Source organism: Felis catus, chromosome A3 (assembly GCF_018350175.1).
Source record: "Felis catus isolate Fca126 chromosome A3, F.catus_Fca126_mat1.0, whole genome shotgun sequence".
Taxonomy (NCBI): domain Eukaryota; kingdom Metazoa; phylum Chordata; class Mammalia; order Carnivora; family Felidae; genus Felis; species Felis catus.
Genome location: NC_058370.1, coordinates 111,115,459 through 111,141,202, shown reverse-complemented (window position 1 = coordinate 111,141,202; position 25,744 = coordinate 111,115,459). Strand labels below are relative to the sequence as shown.

Here is a 25,744-nt window from a genome sequence, read left to right as displayed (position 1 = left end):
ATAGAACTAATGCAACCTACAGAGAGATCAAAACAAAGACATTGGTTTCATCAGCTTCCCTAACCACCACAAGTAACCAAGTTAAAAATAATATTACAAAGGCGGGGGGGGGGGTGGAATTTACCAATAAATTTTATCTTGTTCCTCTAAGGCAGTATAAGATCCTAATCAGGGTTAAATTTCATGTAAGCTTACGGTTATGTTTATCCTAAAAAAAAGGTTTGTTTTAAGTTTTTTTGTTTTTAATTTTCATACATTATTCCCCTTTTGTGAAATAGATTCTATTCTTCCTTCATGTTCTCAAAGTCTACTTATTTTCTAATACTTAATTCCAATCCCACCTCTGGTGATACTTCTTCAAATATTTTAGCTTAGATTTCTCTCTCATCCCCTGGCTTAACAGGCAGTGTAACATAGTTTGTTTTTGAATGGTTTTTGTTTAATTTATGTCTTACGAGTTGTGTTCCTCCCAGCCAGACAATAAAATTGGAAAAAGTAGAGATTGTAGTTTCTAGTCCTCTGTATACAACTGAGGGAATATAGTAGGTTTAATATATATACATCGACTAATAAACAGGAGTATGTCCATCATGACCATTGTTCACAAGATGCTGTCTCTAAACGATCACTTATAGCCTAGTAGGGTAAATTCTCAATGCAGTTAGCAATTGCAATATGTTTGGTGGGTATTTTTAGGATGAAGCTCGAGTAGTGAAAATGTGGAACCACTGAAAGGTGTTATCTACAAAAGTGATGTGATTAAGTTGCATTTTTAGAACTCACTGTGGGCACTGTGACTGGATATGGCAATACACCTGGCAAGAATTTTTAGTGGCCTGGACTTGGCTAATGGCAGGAATGGAAAGAGAAAAATACACTGGATACACATTTAGGAAGGGCAAACAATAGGCACAGCTGTGGAGTATAAGAAAAGCAATCTTGGGGCGCCTGGGTGGCGCAGTCGGTTAAGCTTCCAACTTCAGCCAGGTCATGATCTTGCAGTCCGTGGGTTCGAGTCCCGCGTCAGGCTCTGGGCTGATGGCTCGGAGCCTGGAGCCTGTTTCCGATTCTGTGTCTCCGTCTCTCTCTGCCCCTCCCCCGTTCATGCTCTGTCTCTCTCTGTCCCAAAAATAAATTTAAAAAGTTGAAAAAAAAATTTTTTTAAATAAAAAAATAAAAAATAAATTAAAAAAAAGAAAAGCAATCTTAAGTGGCATGCAGATTTTAGGCTTAAACACCTGAGTGGATAGACATAATGTTTACAAGAAAAACAAACAAGAAAAATAGATATGGGAAGGAAGATGATGGCTTCATGCCTGATCTTGTTAAGCCTGAAGTGATAAATATCCGAGTAGAAATGCCAATAAATTATGTTAATCTGATTCATGATCTAATGGCCTCCCAAAAGCCCATTTCCTAATACCATCACATTGGAGGTTAGGATTTCAACAGATGAGTTTAGAGGGACACACATATTCAGTCTGTAACAGTGACCTAAATTATTGTGATAATATAATAGAAGAGCCAAATTACTGTTGGAAGAGTGAATGAAAGGTAAGAAAGTAGACATTGAAATAGAGATAATCTTTCAATTGGCACATCTATACTTTTCACTGTCTACACTGTAGACTCAATTACAGAGTTGTTTCTTTAAGACAGTGTAAATCCCAACCAAGGTTAGAGTTTATGCAGATTTACTATTATTTTTATTTACCAAAAATATGGTTAGAAAAAATACTTTTAAAAAATCTTTAAAATGAGTTACAAAGACCCCTTTGCTTTGTCCCTTGTATGGCTGAATCCCTTTGCCTTCATTTATTCTCACCAGCATCTCATCATATTTCCATCCATTTGCCCCGAATACCAGAGCGTCTCACCCTTCCATGTTTTCATGTACAGTGCTTTCCTCTGTATGCACTCCTTGCCATTCACAGCTTCTACGCCTGGCAAACACCTCCACATCCTTCTCCAAAACCTCTCCTGACATCCTTCTTCTCCAGTATAGCAAAGATGATTCTAATACCCACACCATGCTTTATACCTGTCTCTTTTATGGCAATTCTATAGTCTGAATCCGAACACCCTAAGTAAGTCCTTAAGTGACCTCATCACATTTTCTTTCAATAGAGGCAGATTTCTCAGAAAATCATAGTTAGCAAAACCTTATTTCTTCATAATTCTCATAGTATCTCTGCAAGATAAAAACCACTGAGATCCTATATTTTCTTTAGCAAAGAGAAGTCTCATAAAGGCATTTTATGTTATAACATCTAAAAACAATTTTTAGGTTATTCCTCATGTTAAACAGAGATGATAATGATGCTATCAGTATTTGAAGTTAACTGCAGAACTCACTTTCTTAATGGAAATAGTTCTCTTCGTCAATTTAATCACCTACATAGAGTTTTTCCCCATGCCTCCCAAATGCTACCAGCTTTCAGGTAGTGAGTGTCTTACCCCCACATGAAATTTAGAAGCATTATAAGCTAGCATGTTGGAAATGTGGAGTTGAGGAAAAAGAAGCCCTATAAGAAAGAAGTGTTGAAGCATAATAACAACTTATTTACAGGGTGACACAACTCTACTAGTGATGCTTAATTTTGCAAGAGATATGGGGAATTTAAGAAACAAAACAGATGAACATAGGGGAAAGGAATGAAAAATAAAATAAGACAAAAACAGAGAGGGAAATAACCCATAAGAGACTCTTAAAAGCAGAGAATAAACTGAGGGGTTGCTAGAGGGGAGGTGGGTGGGGGGAGGGGGTAAATGGGTGATGGGCATTAAGGAGGATACTTGTTAGGATGAGCACTGGGTGTTATATGTAAATGATGAATCACTAAATTCTACTCCTGAAGCTAATACCACATTATGTGTTAACTAACTTGAATTTAAATAAAATAAAATAAAAAGTGAAAAAAAAACATACCAAGAGATTAAAAATAAAAATAATAATCTCCCAAATTATCAGCTTTTATGGAATGGAAAATAAAAGCAAAATTAAATAGGGCAAACTATATAATCCCCAAATTCAGCCAAATAAAGTATTGACAAACTAAAATGAGGGGATCAACACTAAAAATATATTGTTAATAAAAATGTATGAAAAGCAAATTGTCCTGAATAAATTATAGACACTGATCCAGATACCAGAATTACAGAGAGAATTATGTAAAATATAATATCCCTGGAAGAGAGCAATATGATCAGGTTTGTTAAAGCCTATTCAAACTTATTTCACAGACTATTATAAAGTAGAAAATATGATTAAATATGTGACATCATCTCAAAATCCAGTGTTTGAAGCATTAAGCCTAGAAATATTTATATTTCTTTTTTTAAATGAACACAAAACTAGATTTGGAGAATAAGAAGCAGAACAAAATAAATAATGCACCATATTTAGTTAATAATCTTTCTATTATCTCTGAACTGAAATCCTGCTCAGGCATGGAAGCAAATTGCTTCAGAGACTCCGAGAAAGGAAATCAAGTTAGTAATGTGGAATTGGACCAAACATAGACTATGATGTCAGAAGGATTTCTTTTTTTCATAATCAATAGGTGATGAAAGACTTATAAAAATCATCCAGAGATTTATTTGATCAAAACCATATGCTACCCAACCAAAGCAGCTTTGTAGTGAAACTAATCAGATTTTGTATGGTCAGTGCTCAAAGCATGCCTTTTTCACCACAGAGGTAATTGCCTTTCAGTTTCCAAAATATGGCATGTTAATGTTATTTTTTAAATATTTGAATTGGTAATACAGTCACATTATTCAATATAAAAGCAGTATAGTGGAAAGTCTTCCTACCGTCACCATCCCTCACCCAGGTACAACTTTCATGAGTGGTATATTCTTTTAGAGTTACTTTACAGAGATAAAAGTGAATATGAATATACGATCTTATTTTCTACCTTTTTATACACAAAAAATATTATATTTTCCAGTTTCTCACCTTGTTTCCATTATTAAACACATGTCTTGGTAAGCTTTCCATATCAACAGAATTTTCAGATATATTTGGAATAGATTTTGGAGGAAAAAAGTAGTCTCTTATGAATTTTCTAATTTCTATCATTTCTCAGGATGCCTTTATTTCTTTCCTGTGTTTTATATTTGTGCTTTCCCCGTATATTCTTGGTAAAGTTAGATTGTGGCTTATCTGTTTTATGATTTGTTGAAATAATACTAATAACACATAATTATACATATACATACATACACATATATATATGTGTATGTATGTATGTATACACGTGTTGTGTGTGTGGTTTTGAAGGGAATGCACTATAAAATAATTTTTTTAAATGACTATAATTTCAGTCTTCCTATCCAAGAATAAAGTCCCTATCTTTAAATTTGCCAAACCTTTTTGTCACTTAGTAAAGTTTGTTTCATGAATTTTCTCATTAAATTAAAAAACTTGTTCTCTGAATCTTTGAATAGAAGCGTAAAAGTTGAATGAATATTCTTTTTTAGATCACAATGATCCAAACCACCATTTTTTTCCTTTCTTTGTTTTTGCAAAACTTAGTTGTTTAGTGTTTGGGGGACTGCCAGGTTACCTTCAGAGCCATACTTTGCCTTTTACTAGCTGTGTGACTTAGAGCAAGTTCTTCAATTTCTGTGGACTTCATTTTCCTTATTTTTCATATGAGAATGATATTTTTTAATGTTTATTATTTATTTTTTGAGAGAGAGAGAGAGAGACAGAGCATGAGTGGGGGAGGGGCAGAGAGAGAGGGAGTCACAGAATCCAAAGCAGGCTCCAGGTTCTGAGCTGTCAGCACAGAGTCCGAAGTGGGGCTCAAACTCACAAACTGTGAGATCATGACCTGAGCCCAAGTTGAACACTTAACCGACTGAGCCACCCAGAAGCCCCTGTATTATGAGAATGATTATAATAACAGTACCTACATCATAGTGTTGTTATGGTAATTAACTGAGTAATAGGTATAATGGGCTAGTAATGTTGTCTGGTATAATAAACAAACAAAAATGATGATGATGATGGTGATGATGATGATGATGATGATGCAGTAACTTGAAATTGATAACCCTGGCAAGTGCAAGGTGTGTGTGTGTGTGTGTGTGTGTGTGTGTGTGTTTCAATAAACAACTGCTTACACAAATATAATTTGCTTCCCTGTAGTTGTCATGAAACTTGCTTTGGATCACTTATCCCATTGCTCAGGCCAAAGATGAAGAAAGCAACCCTGATTCCTCTTTCTCACATACCCCACAACTCACCAGCAAGTCCTGCAGTTCTTCCTTTAAAATAGACCCCAATTCATGAGGTACCTGGGTGGCTCAGGATGAGTCTTGATTTCTACTCTGTTCATGATCTCACAGTTCATGAGTTCAAGCCCCATAGCAGGCTTCGGGCTGATAGCATGGAGGCTGCTTGGGATTCACTGTCTCCCTCTCTCTCTCTCCTCTTCCCCGATGCGCTTGCTCTCCCTCTCTCTCTCAGATAAATAAATATTTAAAAATAAAACAAAATAAAATAGAACCTTATTCAGACCTCTGTGTGCCTTCCCCACTACTAATGCTGTGTTCCAAACCATCATCTCTGGCATGGTCTGTTTCACCTGTTCCCCACAAACCCTTCCCGCTTCATCTCTTGTCCTTCCATGGTCTCTTCATATGGCAGCCAAAGTGGTCTCTTTAAATTTAAATTACATCACACCGTTCCACACCCAAAACTTTCTAATGACTTTCCATCAAGTAAAATCCAAATCAATTACAATGGTTGAATGAACCTCCATGATATTCCAACACAGATTTGCCATTTCTCCTCCCTCAACCCAATCCAGCCACGTTGGCTCTCCTGCTATGTCTTGAGCAGTCACATTCATCCCTATGGCAAGGCTTCACACTTGCTATTTTTTAAATCTTGAAATCTATCTCTCTAGATCCAATATGTAGATAGTTTTCTCACTATTCAGATCTTGGCTCAAATGTAAAGTTGCCAGATTAGGAAATAAAAATGCAAGATACCTGGTTAAATTAAAATTTCAGATAAACTATAAATTTGATACTCAAATTATGTCTACAATATTGCATGGGACACACTTATACTGAGAAATTATTTGTCATTTATCAACAATTTAAATTTTGTTGGTCATCTCATATATATATATATATATATAGAGAGAGAGAGAGAGAGAGAGAGAGGGAGAGAGAGAGAGAGAGGCATTCTTGCAATTAGCTCCTCAAAGAGGTCTTTCCTGTTACCTTGTATTAAGTAGACTCCTCCCCTCCTCTGTCGCTCTCTAATCTTCTGCCCTGTGTTATGTGTCTTTATAGCACTTACCGCTACCTGAAGTGTTATTTACTTGTTTATGATTATGGAGAAATCTTCCTATCTAAAAATGTATCTTGCATGAGGACAGAAGATTTGCCTTTTATTATACCTTACTGCCAATGCCCAGCACATAATGAATGCTAAAATGTATGTATTGAATGGTTAAATGAATGGCACATGGTTACTTTTTAAAATGAGCATGGAATATTTCTGTCTTACATTTTTTGAACATAGAATATTCCTAGAGAAATACAACGCTATTTCCATCACAGTCTCAGACAATTTAAATATCAATGTGAGACTCTTCTTCCCAAGATACCTTCTCAAACCACAAGAAGAGGTTATTTTTTCCACTTTTATGTTACTCTTATGCAACATCCAGACTCCTTGCTAGAGAAATAAAAACAAATTGAAATCTAAAGCAGAATATTAACTTATAGATATTAGAGGTCAACAATCTAATTTTATACATAGAGAGACTGAGTCTCAGAAATATAAAATAATTTTCCCAAAGCCATGAAGTTAACATATTTGTTTGTAGAGTTTACTACCTATTTTCTCCCCACTATGTTATAAGCTCCCTGAAAACAGAACCTTGATTATTTGGTTGGCTGATTGCTTACACCACCTCAAAGAGTGCTTAACACATATTGGGTGCTCAACAAATATGTGTGGTTGAATGACGAGTCAATGAACTGAAATCTGGCTCCTATGGCTTCCAGCCAAGTGGTCCTCCCATAAGATATGACATATTGTTTTATTTAACTATCATGGGCATTCACTGAATTACAGCAATCCTTTTATTTCAAAAAACTAAAGAAAAAATCTATCATATTATAAATAAAAACCAAGTTGTCAACATTTAATTAAGTCACAATATCTACATATAAAAAAGAGAACCCTATCTTTGGAAAGTGTTAATTGACTCAAACCTCACAAAATGATACATGAGAAATTTAAAGCTTTAAATTTTCTTTAATTTGTACAAGAATAGATTTATGAAATATAACACTAAATTATCCATGCTAATGAGTGTCTTTGGAGCATATCAAATAATAACCTGTCTTTGTTGGATTTCAGTGGTCATAAAACTTGTTCCCTCTATCTTGTTGAAAGAACAATGACATTACAAAAGTATTTGATAATAGCAAAGGATTTTATGAAAGAAAAACAGAGCAAATATTGTATCTTCAAAGATAAGCCATGTGTCCAGAAGTATAAGTCAAGGGATTTCTGAGTGGACTGCAGACATGAGGGTGACAGAGGAGCCTGGACAAAGCGGTTTACCTAAATGACTATCAGGCCTGATGGATAAATGAATAAAACAGGAAAGCAGTAGACTGTATATTATATTTAAAATGGACAGTCTCCACTCACCAGGAAAAAAAAACATGGCTGTAGCATGACCAGATTTTTCTTTTTTCTTTTTTTCCCAAAGAAGCCAAAATCACTGATTTTTTTAAAATGTGAAATCTGGTATTTTATAAATATCATACAGGACAAACAAAATGGGGACAGACTCACTATGAATGTCAGAGACAAAATCAACAGAAAAACAAATTGGAAATTATAGATAACAGAGAGAAAAATAATCAGTCACTTTTAAAATCTAATTGACATAAGTGGAAAGATTAGAAAAGTATTACACCCATGAAAAAGAACAAGATGCTATTACTTTTTTAAAACATGAAAGAACATTTAAAATGAGGGGTGTCTGGGTCAGTCAGTTAAGTGTCATAGTCTTGATCTTGGCTTAGGTCATGATCTCACAGTGAAATCGAGCCCTGCATCGGGAACCTGCTTGTGATTCTCTCTCCCTCTCTGCCCTTCCCCCATCTCAAAATAAATTAACATTTAAAAAATAAAAATAAAATGAAAAATAGTCAAAAATACAAATTAATCATATGGAAAAAATCAGTTAAATAAATGGAATATAAAGTCAAAATAATCTTTCAGACATTATAATAAAAAGGCAATAGGAGAAAAGATAAAAAAGAATTAGAAGATCATTTAAGTCTTTCCTCTGTATGATAGGAATTTTAGGAAAAGAAAAATGTGAAAATGGAAGGAAAGATACTGTCATATCAGTAATACAGGATAATTTCCCAAAACTGTTGGATATGGGTTTCCAGTTTGAAAAAATCCAACAAGTGCCCAAGAGAATAAATTTTAAAAGATCCACATATCATTGTGAAATTTCAGAAGATAAGGAATAGAGAGACAATCTCAAGATCTTCAAGTGAACTTCAGTAGCTTTTCAATGCAGAACCACAAGTCATAAACAGTGAAATAAGTATCAAAATGATGTCAGGTTTTTCAGTTGTAATCCCAGATTCTAAAATGCCTTCAATCCTTCAAAATTCTGAGGGACACTGATTTTCAGTCTATAATTCTAAACCAAGTCTATAATTCTAAACCAACTCAAAATAGCGTGGTTGTAAAATAGTCACTTTCTCAAAAAGATTTTAAAATTTACCTTTTATGCTACTTTAAATCAAGAAAGAAGAATATTTATGAGCCAAGAAACAGGAGATCCAACAAAGAAAACAGCAAGTAGAATTACCAAGACCATAGGTGTCTTAGTTGTTCAGTTCAGATGGCAGAGGAGAAGAAAAGTTATGGGGAGAGGAAGGTCTAAGGTGTAGATGTGAAGAATGCAGAGTTTAGGTTTTACTAAGGTTAAGTTTTACTAGGGTAGAGGTTTTGTTTTGCAGGACAGCTAACGAGAGAGGGAGGGAAGGAAAGAGACAGAGAAAAGAAATGAGGCGTGGGTTTAATTACAAGGAAGTTATTATAATTATAAGCCATGGAAAGATGCTAAGCAGGGACAGAAGTGAGGACCAGAAGTTGGCATAGAAGGCAAATTTTAAGACTTTGCATATAGAATCCTCAACTCTCTGCTAGATATCAGATTAATTCTCTGTCATCCCATTAGCATATCTACTTGAGTACTCTGCAGTTATCTTAAACATTTCCAAAAAAGAAACATTTCCCCATTCTTCTCTTATAATCCCTCTTTCCAATAATGGTTTGTAATCCAAAAGAATCCTAGAAGCCCTTCAACTAAAACATACTAAACATACTATAAACATCTTTCAGGGTATTGCCTTAGTTAAGGTTTTCAACAATTATTTACCAATCTCTTACAACTTACCTTTGCCCCTTATTCCTAATTTCTCACTCTTTCAGTATATGCTCTACATTGATTTTACTATTCCCCAATAAAAACCCTTTGGTAGTTTTTTTGTTCCCATAGAATAATGTTCATCCTATCTAGCAGGATATTTAAACAGAATTTCAATATATCTATTTCAATCTATCTTTGAAGCTTCAACTCCTGTTGTTCCAGTCACCCTAAAAGAATGGACATCTCTTAATATATTCTTTCTCAGCACCATTTCTAACAAAAATACCCCAAAACTGAATGGGATTGAGAAAATGATTTGCAAAAGGATTCCTCCACTCTTAGCTATGAAGGGCCAGTTCTCATGATTTATGTATTAAATCATTGAACTAAAGGTTATTTGGACAGTGTCAACATATATATTCTTCACAGCAACTCTGGATTTGGGGATTATTATTGTCATTTTACAGATGAAGAAAATTATCCTCATGAAAGTTAACCAGTTTGATCAGGATAAAACAATAAGTGATACAGAGGCCATGTTAACCAAAATCCTATGTAAATTAAAAGCTCATGTTTCACAGATGGCATGATCTTATATATAGACAATCCTAAGGAATCTACTAATAAATGAGTTCAGTAATGATGCAGTATAAGTCAAATCCAAAAATCAATTTTATTCCTATACACTAATAATAAACAATTCACAAATGAAGTTCAGAAAACAATTCCATTTAAAGTGGTATCAAAAAGAATAAAATATTTAAGAATAAATTTAACAGAAAATGTATAAAACTTATACACTAGAAACTAAAAAACATTACTAAAATAAAGATGATCTAAATAAATAAATGGAAAGATATCCCATGTTCATGAAAAGACAGCATTATTAAAATGGCAATACTCGTCAAATTTATCTACAGAGTCAGTGCAATCCCTATAAAACTCCCAGCTGCTTTATTTGCAGAAACTGAGAAGGTTATAGTAAAATCCATATGAAAATGCAATGACTCATAATAGCCAAATTTTTTTTCTTAAGAAAGAACAAAGTTGGAGGACTCACACTTCAAGGTTTCAAAACTTACTACAAAATTGTCATAATGAAGGCAGTATAGTACTGGTATAAGGCCAACTATATAGACCAATGAAATAGAATTGAGTATGCAAATAAATCCTCACATTTATGGCCAGTTGCTTTTCAACAAGGATGCCTAGACAATTCTATGGGGAAATAATAGTCTTTTTAACACATGGAACTGATACACTGGCCACATGCAAAAGAATGAATAACTCCTACATCACATATGTACAAAAATTAACTCAAAATGCATCAAAGAGTAAACATAGGAGCTGAAACTGTAAAAAATCTCAGAAGAAAACATGCAAAATCTTCATAGTTTCTTAGTATGACACCAAAAGCACAAACAACAGAAGAAATACAAATTGGGTTTCATCAAAATTAAAATATTTTGTACTTCAGAGGACACAAGTGAAAAAATAAAAAGATAATTCACAGAATTCAAGAGAATATTTGCAAATCATATATCTGATTGGGGATGTGTATTCAGAATATGTAACTAACTCTCGCAACTCAATAAAAAAAAGACAGATAACTCAATTTAAAAATTAGCAAAGGATTTGAATAGACATTTTCCAAAGATTTACAAATGGCCAATAAGCACATGAAGAGATGTTCAATGTCATTAATCATTAGAGAAATGCAAATAAGAGCCATAATGAAGTACCATTTCACATCTGCTAAGATGGCTATAATTTTAAAAAAATATAGAAAATAACAGGTTTCCACTGGATGCGAAGAAATTGGAACCTGCATACATTGGTGGTAATGTAAAATAATATGGTTGCCTTGGAAAATAGTTTGACAATTCCTCAGAAATTTAACCATAGAGTGACCATATGGCCCAGCAATTCCACTCCAAGATATATACTGAAGAGAATCAAAAATATATTCACACAAAAACTTGTACATGATGTTTATAACAAGATTTTTCATATGGCAAAAAGGTAAAAACAATCCAATGTCCATCAATAAATGAATGAATACACAAAATGTGGTATTCTCATTTAATTGAATCTTATTTACTTATTGAAGGGAACAAAATGTTGATAATGCTGCAACATGGATGACCCATGAAAACATTATACTAAGTGAAAGAAGCCAGACACAAGAAGGCCACGTAATATATGATCCCATTCATACAAAATGTCCAGAGTAGCAAATCCATAGAAATAAAAAAAGGGGAGTCACTGCCAGAGACTTTGAAGATGGGTGATGAAGAATGCAGAATGATTTGTAATGTGAAGGAAGTTCCTTTTTAGGGTGATAAAAATGTTCTGGAATTAGATAATGATAATAGTTGCAAATATTTGTGAATATACTCAAAATCACTGAATTTTATCTTTCAAGAGAGTTGAATTTTATCATATATAAATTAAATCTCAGGGGCGCCTGGGTGGCGCAGTCGGTTAAGCGTCCGACTTCAGCCAGGTCACGATCTCGCGGTCCGGGAGTTCGAGCCCCGCGTCAGGCTCTGGGCTGATGGCTCGGAGCCTGGAGCCTGTTTCCGATTCTGTGTCTCCCTCTCTCTCTGCCCCTCCCCCATTCATGCTCTGTCTCTCTCTGTCCCAAAAATAAATAAACGTTGAAAAAAAAATTAAAAAAAAAAAATTAAATCTCAGATTTAAAAAAAATAGCTCATTTGCTTCAGGGTATAAACATCATCTTTGTTCTGCCAACAAACCAAATAAACTAAGATTTTGTTGGAGATTTTTAAGGGGGCATGAATCTGGAAAATAAAATAGTTTTTAGCATGTGACTTTAATAAAAACAAACAAAAAACTGACCTCTTCCTTCAGAGCTCAGAAGTACACCCAGAATGGGGCACTAGGAAATAGGATAGGTGTTTTGTATAGTTGGGCTATAGGATACATATGGGGAGTGGTAGGCAGTGCTTGGGAAAGTACAGACAAGTGAATGAAAGGTTAAAGGGCCTTTCATGAAAGGATGAAGCAATTTAGAATTTTTTTTTTTTTTTTTTTTTTTTTTTTTTTTTTTTTTTTTTAGAAAGAGAGAAAGAGTAGGGAGAGGGGCAGAAGGAGAAAGAGAAAGAATCTTAAGCAGGCTCCATACTCAGCACAGAGTCTGACCTGGGGCTTAATCCCAGAAAGCTGGGATCATGACCTGAGCTGAAATCAGGAGTCAGATGCTCAAGCAACTGAGTCACTCAGGCAACCCAATTTAGACTCTTTAATACAGAACAAGTAGTTTCAAAAATTAGCATTATTTAAGAATCACCTGAGAAACTTTTGAAAATATTCCACTTCCCTCAGTACTATCACTTCAGAGCCGCTAATTCTATCCATCTCAAAGGGGCTAGAAATATGTAGTCAAAATCCCCCCAAATGATTCTAACAGTAGGCAGGTTTCAGAAATGCTTTAATAGGCCATGGCTACTTTGAGAGTGCTGATAAGGAAGGACAAGGTTCTAAATGAAAGCAGTGGCAATGAAGTGTAAAGGAAGGGAAGGATGAGAGGACACTTAGGCCTAGTAAAATTCATTCCACACATTCATTTTTTTTCTACATATTTTTATGAAGTATCCATTCTCTATGAGACACAGGATCTAAAACATTAAAATCAGTCCTCATTGGGGCACCTGGGTGGCTCAGTCGGTTGAGTGTTCAACTCTTGATTTTGGCTCAGGTCCTGATCCCAGGGTTGTGGGATTGAGCCCCATGTTGGGCTCCATGCTGAGCATGGAGCCTGCTTAAGATTCTCTCCCTCTCTCTCTCTGTCTCACCCTCCCTCTTTCTCTCCCTCTCCCCTCCTCATGCACTCTCTCTCTAAAATAAGAAATATATATATCCTCATGGAGACTTTATTCTATTTGAAAAAATAAAGTATGTATGGAAGAATAAGAATTTAAGTGATAACTGTAAACTTTATAGCAAGACTGACTGGATAAGTGGCCCACGTTTGCCTCATTCATTAAGGAATAAAATAATAATATCAGGAAACCTTTTTGTGTCAGGTGAGGACTTTACACATTCATTCTTTCGTTCCTCATATGTGTGGAACCATATCTGTGTTTTAGAAATATGGACCTGTGTCAAAGGGGGCTGGTAGGCTACCTCTTGTGCTACAGCAGGGGTGGGGTGGGGAGTTGTGGGGAGAGGCAGGGGAGAGCCAGGACTTGGACAAAACAGTTGACTCCAGAAAGAGGCTATGATGAAGTCAATGTTATACTCAGCCAAAATCTCATTTGTATTGGAATAGCCTACCCCTGAATTCCATTTCTAGGATCTTCAATATGTATTCTAGAGAAGACATGCTTCACAAGAGTCTCCAGATGAGTGGCACGAGGGCCATGAATCTCTGAAATAGTAAGGAAATTTCTCAGGTGTATGCTTACTTAGATTCTTTTTGGAAAGAGAATTCTTAACACCAGTAAAATGAGTTCATGTAAAAAAAACAAACAAACAGAAAAAGTTAAAATATCTCCTCTGGCACCCATTTAACTCATTTTGTCACATGTCTGATGAAATTTGTAGGAGAAAGCTTCCTGTGCAGGCATGCATGGTGACAAAGATTGTCACCAATGATTTAGAGTGGAAGCCTCTCCTCATTTTCTCCTGCCTGCCTTCTCTCTTTTTTTTTTTTTAATGTTTGTTTATTTTTGAGAGAAAAACAGAGCACAAACAGGCAAGGGGCAGAGAGAGAGGGAGACACAGGCTCCGGGCTCTGAGCTGTCAGCCCAGAGCCTGACATGGGTCTTGAACCCACGAACCTTGAGATCATGACCTGAGCCAAAGTCAGATGCTTAACGGACTGAGCCACACAGGTGCCCCCTTCCTCCTCTTTTACAACCACACTACTGAGTACCAATCAGCCAGACTGCCTCCAACTTCATGTCTACAGCTGGGTCCTCCCAATACAGGGGGAAATCATGAATCTGTTCCTTCAACATGTCACTAAAGTTTTACCTGTCTCTGAACATATTATAAAATTTCATTCATTCATTAATCTATTAAATGTGTCTGAATGTGACTTCTCTGACACCATTGGCTCACATCGTCCCCACTTGTTTTCCTTTCAGGCACAGTTCCTGTTGACATCAAAAACAGCCCACCTGGGTGGCTCAATTGGTTAAGTGTCAGACTCAATCTCAGTTCAGGTCTTGATCTCAGGGTCGGGTGTGAAGTCTACTTAAAAAGAAAAGAAAAAGGGCTCTTCCCTTGAGTGAGGGAGGGGTTGACGGTTGAGGAGGCAGCATTAGTTGGTCCTTGGATTTCTCAGTGGTGTTGGCTTTTCCCGGGAGAGGTATGTTCCTTCTGATAGTAGCCCAGTCTAACAAGGCAAAGTTCTAATTTCAGAACATTGTCCAGTTAAGTTTAATTTTTAAAGAGAGTTTTGCAGTATTTATTTAAAAGTAGCATCTCTTATCGCTGTATATCTTGAGTGTTGAAAGGAAGAGAAAGGCATTTTGAAGGCAGGCCTGGTATTTACAGCATGTTTTTAAAAAATGTAGTTCCTAGGCCACCTGTATTAGAATCACCAAAGATGCTTGTTGAAAATTGCAGATTCCTGGACCCCATACAAGTGTTCTGAACTAGACCTTCCATAAAATCTGTTAGCAACCACATCAGGTGATTCTTATGCAATTGGAAGGTAACTTCGATGTCTGGGAAACTCTGAAGCTAGATTTTGTCATAGTGAAGTACTAAAATCATGAGACTCCATATCAGATTGCTAGAGATTGTTCAGTCACACTGCTGCTTCCCCTTAACTCCTACACAGCCTTCAGGGCAGAGGAAATGATGCAGACAGGAGGCAGGTGCTGAGGTAGTACCCTGTCGCAACATGGCTTTCAGAGTCACTAAGTCCCACTTTGGAGCAGAAGACCTCCAGCTTGTACTTTCTCACTCTCTTGGCTTCCTTGCAGTAGGTTTGGCCATATAAGCTTTTCAAACCAAGAGGCTCCATTCAAGTCAATATTATTTCAAGAGTTGACAGAAAAGCAAAATAAAAACAAAAACAAGCAAACAAATGATTTCAGTGGCATAGAGATGGAAGAAAGAACTGTTTGTAAATTGTCCTTCTTGTACCATTTCAATCCTTATTACTTACCTGGGACTGAATACAAAAAATGAAAGCAAGGAAGAGAGAAGCAGCTACTAAAACTCAACAATTTTGATAGTTACATAACGTGGAAGTGCCCTGTTCTGTCTTCCCCAACTGCCAAATATTATTTTGATCTCCTTAGTCTTCAGTGAGTTCCTGAAATGTTCTTCTAAGTCAATTTTTTTTGGTCCTCTCTCAGACTTAACCTCCTGCTTACTTCCAGATGCCCTCATATCTTGCTTAACTCCAGAACCACCTGCAATCTCCATTTTAATAACACATCTCAATATGCACAATTTTCTACAAAACTAGCCCCAGTTCCTCCAATGCACAAGTGTCTCTGAGTCCTCCTTTGTTCTGGACTCTTCTGCAACAGTTAAGGAGGGAACGAAAGGGCCATTTTATGAACAGAATAGTGCCAATCAGGGGCAAGCAAGATGGAAGAGAGTGCTTACTTTTCTCTAACTTGCTTTGATAGAGCCCTCCAGAGCTGCCTGTGTTACAGTCACAAGCTTCTTAATAGTAACCAAACAAAAAGTTAACTTCTGGGGTCACCATGTGGCTCAGTGGGTTAAGCGTCAGACTCTTGTTTTTGGCTCAGGTCATGATCTCACGGTTCAGGGGCTCGAGCCCCACATCCGGCTCCACACTGATAGTGAGGAACCTGCTTGGAATTCTCTCTCCCTCTCTCTCTCTGCCCTTTTCCCGCTCTTTCTCACTCTCTCTCAAAATAATAAATAAACTTTTTTAAAAATATGGTTAACTTCTGCATGTGTGTTCACCATGTAGCCAGCATTTAATTGACTGCTCTAAATGCAGTATGTCATTTAATCCTCTCAACAATCCAGGGAGTTGGACTCCAGTATTATCCCCATTTCAGAGATAAGAAAACTGAGGGTCAGAAGAGTTAAGAATGATCTATAAAGGTCATACAGATATTAACTGCTAAAGCCTCGATTCAAATTCAGTACTGTTTGAGTTCATAGTGAACACACATTAATAGGATTAGGTCTATAGTTTTGCCTGCAAATAACAAAAAAACCTTAGATGAGGTAACTATTTCAAAAAACAAGAAGATCAAAGTTATAGGTTTTCAAGGTTAGTTAAATAATGAGGCCTCCAGTGTCAGGGCTCTGGGTTATATTCTCTGAGATATTTTTACCTTTCTCTTCATGAACATAGGATGGCTGCCATGGTACCAAACATCATCTCTTCATTTGACAACACGCAAAGGCAGAAAAGAAATGGGAAGGTATCTCTTCCTACTTGTGTCTATTTTTATCAGAAAGAAAAATCTTTCCCAGAATTCCCCAGCAAACACTTTCTTCTAAGTCATGAGTCAGAACTGGGTCATATGCCCCATTCCCACCCCTTAATCACTCATGGGCAAAGGACTACCCTGCCTTGGTTAGTCTAACCGTGATTCAGCCCATGGAACCCAAGAAGGGATCCACCTACCCTGAGTACATTGCCACTCACCTGAATTACTGAACAAAATCAGAATCTGTTAATAGGGAAGGGCAGGATAAATGCCTGTTGCTTAAATAACCAACAGTGTCTCCTATGCATTACCTTTCAATTTGGTGCTTCATCTCTCCTGGATTCATCAGGATTTCCTTCACCTATCCAGATTGCTAGTCTCCAATGCCAATATGAAAATACACCGCAGATTCTGCACTTTTGTCACCAATAAGGAGAAAAAATTACTAAGTATGAAAAATTTAGTGTATTTGAATCAGGTAGAAAATATGTGACTCAAGTGATAAATATATGACTATTATTCTCAAATAATTATAATGTAGGGCTAAAAACAAGTCAAGTTACCTTCCAATTTATAATGTTTTCACTCTATTTCACACAACCCCCTTCTGATGCTCTTTACAGATGTATTATAGATCTTTATTTTCTCTTAAAAACTTCCTTCTCCAAATTTCTTCATGGTCCATCTATTTTTGTGTCACAATAATTATTTATGGATGAGAGAGAGGTTCTAATTTTTTCTCTGTGTTTTCTAAACTCTTCAAATACTTCCACACACACAAAAAATGTGTTATTTTTCTGTTATTTTCCAAATTGGTCAAATATTGTCACAAAATGTAAATCTATCTGCATAATTGGGAGTTTATGTAATTGGGTAATTCATCACATTGAGGCATTCTGATTCTAAAAGTTGGATAATTGGAACCTTCTCAATAAAGAGGTTCTTTTATGTATGAGTATTTTTTTTTGTCTTTTTGTTTTTGTTATGTGTATAACAAATCTCTTGGCCCTGTTGGAAACATTAGGGCAGAGAAGCCCATCTCTCATCTCTCACAGTCCTGGCCCATACATGTCACTGCAACCACATTTATTTCCTTGCTGCTCCTGGAATTTGGTTATTTCTTAACCCCAAGTTAAGTTGTTCTGACTCCACTAATCCCCCTTCCTGATTTACTTTAAGGCATATGTTAAAATTTATGTTTTATAGGAATTTACCTTTTTTTATAGTACACTACACTTTATTGATGGTACATAACAAAGTAGGGTTCCCCGAGCCCTCCCCTTCTTCAAGGTGTCTGGGATGGAAACTGTGGAGGTTGGGAGATTCTCAGTGTGTTGGAGGATGAGCTGGGGTAAGGACTCCCCGGAAGCTGAGGGCCTCTCTCTTTCTCTTGTTCTCAGCCCTCAGCTGGTCCCAGGGTCTCTGACTCCTTGGAGGCCATGTTAACCCATAAGGTCCACAACCTAGTTTCTATAGCCAAATTCATTGTTATACCAGGAAATGAGCTTGACAGAGTGGCCATTGAGAGCAGTGCCAACCCTAGCATCGAAATGGAAGAGTGGGTGTTCCTGTTAAAGTCATGGGAGACAAACTAGTCCACAGTGTAGCCAAGATGCCCTTAAGAGGACCCTCCAATTCCTGTTTCACCACCTTCTTGATGTCATCATATTTGGCAGCTCTCTTCAGGAAGTAGGTCAGATCCATGATGGACACATTGGAGGTGGGGACACAGAAGGCCATGCAGATGAGCTTCCTATTTAGCTCAGAGATGGCCTTGCCTATAGCCTTGGCAGCACCAGTAGAAGCCAGGGTGATGTTCTAGGCAGCCCCTTGGCCATTACACCACAGCCCAGAGAGGCCTCTCTGACCTTCTTGGTATCAGTGATGGCATGGACTGGAGTCATGAATTTCTCCATGATGCCAAGTTGTCATGGATGACCTTGGCTAAAGTAGCCAAGCAGTTGGTGTGCAGGAGGCATTGCTGAAAATCTTGAGGGAGTTGTCATACTTCTCATGGTTCACACCCATCACAAACATGGAGGCATCATCAGAAGGTGAAGAGATGATGACCCTCTTGGTCCCACCTTTCAAGTGAGCCCCAGCCTTCTCCAGGGTAGTGAAGACCCCAGTGGACTCCACAACATACTCAGCACCAGCATCACTATTTGATGTTGGCAGGATCTTGCTCCTGGAAGGTGGAGATAGGGTTTCCATTGATGGCAAGTGTCCCATTCTCACCCTTGACTGACCCATGGAATTTTCTGTGGGCAAAATCATACTGCAGCATATAGACCATGTATCTGAGGTCATTGAAGGGGTCATTGATGGCAACAATATCCACTTGGCCAGAGTTAAAAGCAGACTTGGTAATCAGGTGCCCAATATGACAAATTCTTTTACTCCAACCTTCATCATCATATCATGTCTCAGGGATGTGGCTGGCACTGCACCAGAAGATACAGCTAGCTGTCTGTCAAGCAAGGAGGAACAAAGAACCAGAAATTTACCTATTTTTTTGAAAAGTATCTCCCATTCCAAAGCATTCTTTCTACCTTATAATCCACCAAATCATATTTTCAGCTTAAAAAGAATAGTAAAAGTGACCTTGACAACCTCTTCCATTTTATACACTAGGAACTTTGGACCTGGGTGGAAATAACACTGTTCATGGTCATGCAACCCCTCACTGCTATGAGAGGGATTTTGCTCCCCCAAACCAGATAAGAATGGGTATAGGAGAAGGGCATGGAAAATTACTGGGGGCAACAGTGAGAAGGGAGAGTAATAGTCTTAACTAGAGAGTCTGGGAGTGCCAGAATGGTGAAGAGTCCATTTAGGGACTGATGACACTTGGGTAGCATGTTTACTTCCCTTGAGTATAGACCATCTTCTCACCAACCTGTGGATAATTTGTCTCCAGATAGCACTCAGCACTTTAAACCACCACTATCCCAATTCAGTGTTGCTGGATAGTCCATTACTAAACCCTGCAGGGTAAGCAATTTTGTTTCCTGCCAAACTCATCTCAAGAAAAATAAAGCTATGTAGGAGATTCCATTACTTCTTGTCTCTTCTGGCGGCAAGTGACTGAAACTCTTATTTCAGTTGTATATTAAGCAATCAGGTTCAGGTAACCAAATATGCTGCCAGGACTCTCACTCACCATCTCTTATCTGTTCCTGCACATCAACCTCCTTATCTCATGTTGATGATGAACTTGGTAAGAACCTCATTGCTTCACCCGCAGTGGAGAACTGACCTCTACTTTCTTTACTTCCTTTGTCAAAAATCCCCAGACATAGAATTAATCAGAAGCACATTCCTCAACATGGGGAAAAAAAAAAAAAAAAAAAAAACTCCAAAAGAACCCAGGGAGAACCTGGAGTATGCAAGACCTCAGCAGCTGCCATTCTACTCCTGGAGACCATCTAAGTAGGATAGCAGATGTGGTGCTGAGCAAATGAAAAATGAATTGTCCACAGCAGGCTTGCATTCAGGAGACAATGAGGACAGGGTCCCATTCAGCAACTATTTCTTTAATCTCATTACGATTCTCTTTCAGGGTTTTAAAAATATTTAAGTAGATACTGGATTACATTAACCAAATAATTGATAACAAATCTGATATAGAGAATCAAATATAACAAATGTAAAATTAAAGCAATAAAGATCAGTTACTTAAAAGTATCTTTTCATCTCAGCACAGACATATTGTTTTGATTAAAGTTGTGACATTTAGTGAAAAATGAACTTTGGATTCCTATAGCATGTCAAAAGTAACTTAACTAAATTTATTCAATTATTTTTATATTAATTGCATATAGATTAGGTGCATTTGACATAACCTTCTAATATTTTGAATATGGGTGTACACTACACAATTTATCATTATAAATTTATAGAATTTATTTTTGCAAGTATTAGAAAGCCCAACTCAAAAGAAAACTTAATAATAAATCACAGTGAGTCCTAAAGGTAGTGGCAGCTCCAGCCTTGAGCGGTTTGAAATTTTCCTGACTGGTTTGGACTCTGCTTGATACAGAAATAAATTTCCCTCCCTCTTCCACGCCATGCTGATCTCTATATTTCCCATTTGTTTAATGTTTACTTAGACATATCTGAAATTTTACGTATCTTTATACTGAAAATTAAACAGAAATGTCTATTTCTTTTTACAGTAATAGATCATACACTATTGGCTAAGGTTCTCAGTAACTGAAAACAGTATCAAATATAGCTGGTTTAAGCAGAAAGGGATTTATTAGAGAACATTAAGTACCATACAGAGTTTCTGGCAAAGCCAGAGACAAATTTGCATTATAGGCAGTCCAAAATAAAAGGAGCCAGGAGAAGGGCTCATCTACACCACAGACTATTCTAGCAGAAAACCTACTCCGGAGACTACACAATTGGGCAGCCAGAGCACTGGGACTCGACACCTGGTACTATACCAGAGCTGCCCCAGAAGAGCCAAATGTCCCAGCATCCCTTATTAGAGATCAGACCTTTCCACATACAGCTGTGTCTCACCTTGTTCTTCCTTATCTCGTGTCAGCCCAGGAGAACCTTGGCCACATCAGGCACCCAAGATTCACATGATCTTGGGAAATACAGTTTCTTCCTTCAGTCTCATAAGTGCACAGAGTCATACTAAACACAAAAGTTAAAATAGACCTTGAACAGCCAACCCTAAATATCTGCCTCAAATTCTGTTCAGTTCCTTGACAATTTTCTCTTTCTACTTAACAGCCTAATGTTTTTCTAAGTCAGTACACATGGAGCTATGTTATGGTTAATTTTAGGTGTCAACTTGGGTAGGCTATAATACCCAGCTGTTTAATCAAACACTAAACAGGGTGTTGCTGTGAAGGTATTTTGTAGATGTGTTAACATCAACAATCAGTTGACTTTAAGTAAATGCAATTACTCTTGAATTTGTGGGTGGAGTTCATCTGATCAGTTGAAGACTTTAGACCAAAAATGACAAAACATCTATCATAACAAATAAAGCTCAGATGCACAACACAATAAATGTTTATTTCTTGATGATGTAAATCTGGCATGGGTGGGGCAGTCTTTCTATGCCATCTGGGACACAGGCCCTCCAAGGCCCACATAGCAAAGGAAGAGAAGGATGGGAGAAGTCACACCTCTCCCAACTGCATCCACATATCTTCCCTTTTGCTTATATTCATACACCAGAAATAGTCATGTGGTCTCAAGCTAATTGCAAGGATGTTTGGGTTATGTGGACAAGGCCATGACTATTTGAGAACACTAACAGATTCAGCCATAAAACCTTCTACTGCAGAAGGACATTTAATTAAACCATGTTAAATGCATGTTTCTTTAAAAAAAGATATATTGTTGGGGTGCCTGGGTGGCTCAGTTGGTTAAGCTTCTGACTTCAGGTCATGATCTCACGGTTCCTGGGTTCATGTCCTGTGTCAGGCTCTGTGCTGATAGCTCAGAGCCTGGAGCCTGCTTCAGATTGTGTGTCTCCTTCTCTCTCTGCCCCTCCCTCTCTCCCTCCCTCCCTCTCTCTCTCTCTCTCTCTCTCTCTCTCTCTCTCTCTCTCTCTCTCTCTCAAAGAAAAATAAACATTAAAAAAAAATTTTTAATATATTGTTAACAGGAAGGGATGAAAGGGAAAGGGGAGGGAGGTAGGAAAGAAAGAAAGGATACTCTTTATACGTTATACTTCTAATGGAATAATGGGACAAACTATATTCATATTTTAACTGGAACTTAAAAGTAATTACTGATAATATGTGACAGATTCACTCCTACCAACAGTAGGAAAGCACTTGTTTTTACATGGCCTCATCATCACTAGATGTTACTAATATTTTTAAAGTTTTCCATTCTTTTTTTTAATATGAAGTTTATTGTCAAATTGGTTTCCATACAACACCCAGTGCTCATCCCAACAGGTTCCCTCCTCAATGCCCATCACCCACCCTCCTCTCCTTCCCACCCCCCATCAACCCTCAGTTTATTCTCAGTTTTTAAGAGTCTCTTATGTTTTGGCTCTCTCCCTCTCTAACTTTTTTTTTTACCTTCCCCTCCCCCATGGTCTTCTGTTAAGTTTCTCAGGATCCACATAAGAGTGAAAACATATGGTATCTGTCTTTCTCTGTATGACTTATTTCACTTAGCCTAACACTCTCCAGTTCCATCCACATTGCTACAAAAGGCCATATTTCATTCTTTCTCATTGCCAAGTAGTATTCCATTGTATATATAAACCACAACTTCTTTATCCATTCATCAGTTGATGGACATTTATGCTCTTTCCATAATTTGGCTATTGTTGAAAGTGCCACTATAAACATTGGGGTACAAGTGCCCCTATGCATCAGCACTCCTGTATCCCTTGGATAAATTCCTAGCAGTGCTATTGCTGGGTTATTTTATTAAAAATAAAAATCGGGGTGCCTGGGTGGCTCAGTCGGTTGAGCGGCCGACTTCGGCTCAGGTCATGATCTCACGGTCCGTGAGTTCGAGCCCCACGTCGGGCTCTGTGCAGACAGCTCAGATCCTGGAGCCTGTTTCAGATTCTGTGTCTCCCTCTCTCTGACCCTCCCCGTTCATGCTCTGTCTCTCTTTGTCTCAAAAATAAATAAACATTAAAAAAATTTTTTTAAATAAAAATCTATTTTTAATTTCTTGAGGAACCTCCACACTGTTTTCCAGAATGGCTGCACCAGTTTGCATTCCCACCAACAGTGCAAGAGGGTTCCCGTTTCTCCACATCCTCTCCAGCATCTATAGTCTCCTGATTTGTTCATTTTAGCCACTCTGACTGGCGTGAGGTGATATTTCAGTGTGGTTTTGATTTGTATTTCCCTGACGAGGAATGATGTTGAGCATCTTTTCATGTGCCTGTTGGCCATCTGGATGTCTTCTTTAGAAAAGTGTCTATTCATGTCTTCTGCTCATTTCTTCACTGGATTATTTGTTTTTCGGGTTGGAGTTTGATGAGTTCTTTATAGATTTTGGATACTAGCGCTTTGTCTGATATGTCATTTGTAAATATCTTTTCCCATTCCATTGGTTGCCTTTTAGTTTAGTTGATTGTTTACTTTGCAGTGCAGAAGCTTTTTATCTTCATGAGGTCCCAATAGTTCATTTTTGCTTTTAATTCCCTTGCCTTTGGAGATGTGTCAAGTAAGAAATTGCTGCGGCTGAGGTCAGAGAGGTTTTTTCCTGCTTTCTCCTCTAGGGTTTTGATGGTTTCCTGTCTCACGTTCAGGTCCTTCATCCATTTTGAGTTTATTTTTGTGAATGGTTTAAGAAAGTGGTCTAGTTTCATCCTTCTGCATGTTGTTGTCTAGTTCTCCCAGCACCATTTGTTAAAGAGACTGTCTTTTTTCCATTGGATATTCTTTCCTGCTTTGTCAAAGATTAGTTGGCCATACATTTGTGGGTCCAATTCTGGAGTCTCTCTTCTATTCCATTGGTCTATGTGTCTGTTTTTGTGCCAATACCATGCTATCTTGATGATTACAGCTTTGTAATAGAGGCTAAAGTCTGGGATTGTGATGCCTCCTGCTTTGGTCTTCTTCACTATTAGTTTGGCTATTTGGGGCCTTTTGTGGTTCCATACAAATTTTAGGATTGCTTGTTCTAGCTTTGAGAAGAATGCTGGTGCAATCTTGATTGGGATTGCATTGAATGTGGAGATAGCTTTGGGTAGTTAAAGTTTTCCATTCTGATAATATTTTCAAGTTATAAATTTTTCTATTAGGTTTAACATGTTTTCATTGTTTATTTTTTGTTTATATTTCCTTTTCTGTAATTGCCTGTACATACAATTTGCTCATTTCTTTATTTGACGGTATGATTGTTTCTTACTTTTAGAAAATAGCTTTACTTATTTTATAGAATTTGACCCTTTGTGTATTATTTTGTTGCAGATATGTTCTTGCTGTTATATACCTTTGTTTTGTTTGTTATCTCTTGCAATCTAGACTTTATTTTTATCTGCTCAAATCCATTATATTTTTCTTCTATGACATTCCTGTTTTATTTAGGAAATGCAATCAAAACCAAAGTTATAAAACCATAGTTCTTTACAGATAAATTCTATTTCATTTTTCTAATTAGTTTTTTCATTTATCTTAAATTTACTTTTGAATTATAGGAGTTAAATATCAACTTCGTTTTCTTCCAAATCAATGGTCAAATAGCTAAAAACTTTTACTGAGTAGCCATTCTTTCCTCTACATAATGGAATAGAATCTCTAATGTATATTTAATTCCCATATAAACAAGCTTATTTTGGGCCCTCTGTTCAACTCTATTGCTTTGCTTGCTTATTCCTTTTCTTAATCCACACACTTATTTCAAATTTTTAAGATCTGGGATGAGACAAGTCCCCTTCTATTATGTGTAGTTTTCAATGTTTATTAGCAATGTTATACTTGATTCTTTCATATGGTTGTGAACATCTGTGTTTGTCTCTCCAGTCGAGAGACTGTGTTGCTTGCCTCTCTCTACTACCCTGTTCTATCTATATCTTAGAAGGCTGGCATCTATGGCCTGCTCTTTTTGAATCTCCTGCCTGCTGCCATTCAGGTTTGGTCAAGGAGAGGCATCCATAGGAGACTGAAGGACAGAGAAGGCACTTGTTGACTCAGCTCCTTCCCATCAGGACTACCAGTCCGCGTCGGCTTCCACCCAGTAGCCACACTTCTCATGGGGTGGTGCCCTTCTACAGCTAGAGTTGGAACTCTCTGGTCACCACTCCCTCCCCTTTTCCATTTGTTTAGGACTGATGATGGTAATGTGGGTCTAGGGCTTTACCATCTCCTGCAGATTCCACTTCACCCTACCAAAACCTTCGTAAATCATCCCTTTATTAAACTTTCCTCAATTATTCCCTTTGAAATTTGGATGTGC

At 37.2% G+C, this 25,744-nt stretch overlaps 1 pseudogene; it reads right to left on the bottom strand.

The window, feature by feature from the left end:
* Window positions 1-17,989: 17,989 nt before the first annotated feature.
* Window positions 17,990-19,255, bottom strand: LOC101083764 (annotated as a pseudogene).
* Window positions 19,256-25,744: the final 6,489 nt, after the last annotated feature.